At 39.5% G+C, this 4,932-nt stretch overlaps 1 pseudogene; it reads left to right on the forward strand.

The window, feature by feature from the left end:
• The first annotated feature begins 3,570 nt into the window (after positions 1 to 3,570).
• On the forward strand, positions 3,571 to 3,985 carry LOC107161139 (annotated as a pseudogene).
• The last annotated feature ends 947 nt before the right edge of the window (positions 3,986 to 4,932 follow it).

Raw genomic sequence — 4,932 nt, forward strand, 5'->3', positions numbered from 1 at the left:
AACTAAAAACAGTTAGCCCAGGACCAGGACAGCAGCTGAGGCATGGCTGTGGAGAATCCTGCCTTGCCCTACTTCTGCTCCACTCCACCTGGCCTGTCCACATGCTCACTGCTGTATAATTCTGGAGTGTTACCACACCTAGAATCATCTCACCTAGAAACAATTTAATACAACTCAGCCAGAAAATGGAGGAGGAAAACACAGGCCACAAATCCTCAGGTCGAAAGCAAGCCAGGAAACTGAGGGATGTGTCTGTCATAATTTTCTTAGATGAGGGTCAGCAAACATGTTTCACAAAAAAAACAAAACAGCAAACAGCTAGGATTTTCAGGCTCTATGGTCCTTTCCACTTACCCAAATCTAACCATAGAGCTGGAAAAGAACCAAAGCCAAGATGTAAAGAATCAGTAAATGCTGTCCAAAAAAACTTTAAGTGGAGAAACACAAGACAGAAAGAGGGTGGTGGCACTGGTAAATTTGCCTATTTGGCAGTAGTTTGAATAGAAAATGAGTAGAAATATTAGAGGTATTAGTACTGTAGTAGTAATTTTGTTTTGCACCTGGGGTAGGTTGATTTACAGTGCTGTTCTGGAAAAAAAAATTACAGTCTTATAGAAAAGCAGAGGATTCAAGATATGGATCATCAGTGAGATGCATGTGCTTTGGAACTGAGGCAGAGGCAGGATACAAATTGAAGCCTGTGAGACTATAGCCTGTGCTTTCAGTCATGGCTTTATTGCTTCTAGGAAGTTCACTTCAGGATCCAGGCATTTGGAACCAAGAAGCTTGTTGACCTGTCATCTAATAAGACATGATGAGATTCCACAGAAGAAAACAAAGTTATGGAAGGTTAAGAGACTTTCTACAAATCATAGTTGTTGAAAAGAAAGAATAAATGTGTCTCTTGCTTTTCCTGCACCACTACTATACCTGCTTCCAATAATAACTGAAGAAAAGTTGGAATTTGCAGAGCACTCATAAAATACATTAATTGTCTCAATTATTCTTCACACCACCCTTATGATAGAGATACAACTGACTTCTCTGTTCTCATGCTACATTTAAGAACTAATGCTAAAATAATAAATGATTTGCCAAAGATTATACAACCAAGAGGAGGTAGAGCTAAGGCATGAACCTGGTATGTTGTCTGAGGCCAGGCTCTGTACCATCAGGCTGTACAGACCACAGTTTCCTTTTCACTTCAGTGCTCTTTGGGGCCCTGAGAAAGCACATCACATCTCTAAAAAATACTCAGAAGCCTCTACATTTTGACATAGTACTAATATGCTGAACATGGTGTGTCCAGCATCAAACAGAAATTAAGCAGTAGCTGTGCTGTCACCACAATAAGTATCTATGGTCTCAAAGCTCTTAATACACTGCCTGACCAGTAACAGCTACAAAGAGTTTCTGGAGGAGTTTCCTTCTGGAAACCATCCAAACTTTGAGAATAAAACATTTTTCTTATTTTTTTTGTAGATGTAGATGGACAGAATGTTTTTATTTTATTGCTTATTTATGTATGTCATGCTAAGGATCAAACCCAGTGCCCCACACATATTAGGCAAGCTATTTTGCCACTAAGCCACCCACCTAACCTGGAAATAAAACCTTTTCTAATACTGTTAGCATCTTTCACATTTCTCTTCCCATTCCCTGTATCTAAGCTCTTGCAATAACTACAGATTCATAGGTATCTTAAAGAAATAATAATCTACATATGATGCATCCCCTTTAGAAAATTTCCTGAAATGGTAACAGTCTGAAAAATCACAACTGGACACCTGACCAGAATGCTGCTGTGAAACAGTCAAGGCAGAGTATTTCCATGGCCCAAAGATCCATTGGGCTGTTCTTCTCTAATCCACTCACCTTTGGCCCTCCCCTACCTCACTAACCCCCAACAACCTGTCATCTTCCAATTTTAATAATGTTATATAAGTGGAATATGTAGTAAGTTCTGCTATAGAGATAGTGCTACATTACTGAGGAAAGTACCTTCAAAATAAATTTAGTTCTGTTCACAAAATATTTCAGCCTCACTTAGCATTGAACTTTCCATAGTTCCTTGGAAATATAAAAACTCTGAATGTAGTAATGAAAAGACAAATACAACAGAGCAAGTTATATAACCCCAGGAATTGTAAACAAGAAGGGTGGCCAACCACCTTGATTTTCCCAGGGACTAAAAATCATATTAACCACCGAAACAGGGACAATCTAAGGCAAACTAAGTGATCTGGTTACCCTACACTCACATGTTCATACTCTGGACATATGGTCTAAATGGTCTCTCTCTCTCTTCAATATATCTTTTGCCATAGTAAATAATGCTCAATATCAGCAGAAACTTCTAAGAGGGCAGCTTAAAAGAAAGTAGAGCAAAAAAAAACCCCGTGAGACAAAAGAGATATATTCTGAACCTGAATCCTACTTCCATAAATGTTTTTACTTGAAAATGTTAAGAGAAGGATAGGTATGTATGAAACAAGATTCAGCTTTTATTCTCCAACTGAAACTACCCATTTGGAGAAAAAACATGTATGTCCATTTCTCTGATATAAGATATTTTATTTTTGTTACAAATCTTTCTCTAGCTGGGGATATAGCTCAGTTAGTAGAGTTCTTGCCTTGCATGCACAAGGCCTTGTGTTCAATCCCCAGCACACACACACACAAAATCTTAGTCTAAAAATTAATATCAAGATTTTACTTGATACATGGACAAGAACTAAAGCCTTTCAACCTGTAATAGGTTATAATATATAAAAATATAATAATCTAATTATTTAATCATCAAATTGATATAATCAAGTCTAATTATCAAAGTTCAAAATGAAATAAAATGGGCATACTGGCTGTCTGATACACATATGCACCTCTGTGTTCACACACACACACACACTTGCAGAATCATTACATAGCTTTATCATGTAAAATGAGACAGACTTGGAGGATATAGAGGGAAAAATATCTGTCACTGCTGCTGTGCACCTCAGTCTCTGACCTAGACAATGAGTGGAGGACCCACCCTTCAGCAGGCATTGTCAGCACCATTCTTTTCTCAGAATAACAAGAAAGAAGATCTGGATCACCAGTTCCTTCTCTGTCTGCTAAAACAGGGTCTTGAATGACAGACAGCATCTTTGAAGGGTTGTCCACAGGATGGGTTTTACGTTCAGGATTAATATGTAAGGTGAGAAAAGGAAGCAAAGAGAAGATGTGCTCTTCACTTCCAGTTTCATACCAAGAATCAAACCAAGAATTTTCTGTAATAAGAACAATGTCATTTGAGAAGCACGGTGAGAAATTTGGATACTACCTTTAAAACCTGCATAACTAGCGTGCAGGGAGGCGCGCACCACCTGGTAGAATCCCAGTTGCAGCCTCGTGTCCACTGCATCCCCAGTAGCCGCCCCCGCTCACCACTGCTCCTTTCTCTGCGGCTCCTCTGGGCTGAGACCATGTGCTTCTGCAGGCCGCCTCTGGCGCAGCTCGGCCGGGCTTCCGGGGGGGGCATGGGCCTGGAGGGACACATGGCCCTCTGTCAGGGATGGCGAGCCCAGGATGGCTCTGCTCCTAGCAGTCCTGCTGGCCCTGCTGGAGCCCTGGGCGGGCCGAGGTGGCGACTCCGCAACCACCTCACCCAATGGCCAGCAGGAGGCCAAGCTGGAGCACCGCTGGGAGAGCCTGGGGCCCCTTGCTGGTAGCCTCACAGCACATAGAGGCTGCCATCCAGAAAGGCGCCGGCGATTGCCAGCGGGGCATCAAGCAGCCGCAAAGGCTGTACTACAAAGTGGACATTGGCTTCCACCACCCCCAGGTGCTCCCAGACTTTGCATTGGCAGCGTGCAGCGACAGTCTGCTGGAGCTCTCCCCAGTGGAGCGGGGCATCTTGAGCATCTTCGGAGTGGCCAGCAGATTCTTCCTCAATGGGGAGGATCAATATTTCATCACTATATTCAGAATAGCACATGTTTAAAACTCATGAATTATTTATTTCTGGATTTTTTCATGCAACAACTTAGAACTGCAGCTCACCTAGTAACTAAAATTATGGAAAGGAAACTGAATAATAGGGATCTCCTGTAATTAAAAAAAAAAAAGAAAGAAAGAAAAGAGAAAGAAAGAAAGAAAGAAAAGTTATGGTGCTCTTTCTATGACCCGGGTATTACGTTAAGTCCAAAGATTTACACATTTTTACACATTTTTAACAGGTTATCCTACAGCAATCCTGAGGTAGGCATTATTATTATGCCATTTTTTACAGAAAAGAAAAGAAAAACCTGAGCCATTGAGTAGTGTGCTTAAGGTATTTCCTCTTTTCAATGTTTAACTATTATATATTAATATATGTTAATAGTAAGAACACAAATTGTACTAAATAAAGGATGTTTTCTATTAAAAATTCAGACTTTTTTAAAAATTTTAATTACTAAATGCTTTTCAAAAATTACATGACTGCCAATATTCTTAATTCATCACAAAATCAAAGAAATTATTAATTTGTACCCAGGGCATTTACAATTTATTCAAATTCATAAACAGTCTAGTAGCTGAAGGCCATGCCCTAAATAACTAGAGAGTCCACTAACAAACAAGGATCAGAGATCAGCCAAAGGCAGGTTGCCAATGTCTCCTTTCACTTCAAATTGAATTGACACAAGTACTTTTCACATTCATTTCTACAGACAAAATTCTTAAATGTAGCTATAATTTGACTAAGTAACTTCAGTCCAAACATGGCAGCTTCTATACAGACTGAAATTAAGAAAAAAATGTTAATAAAATTATCAGGAGTGAATTAATTTTCCAAAGTTCTTGGCATGATGTAGATTTCAAAATAGAATGTCAAATTCTAAAAAGCACTGGTAAATGATAATTTAGAGCACTAAATTATGCAATAATGGTATCTCAATGATTTTTATA

Source organism: Marmota marmota, unplaced genomic scaffold (assembly GCF_001458135.2).
Source record: "Marmota marmota marmota unplaced genomic scaffold, marMar, whole genome shotgun sequence".
Classification (NCBI taxonomy): domain Eukaryota; kingdom Metazoa; phylum Chordata; class Mammalia; order Rodentia; family Sciuridae; genus Marmota; species Marmota marmota.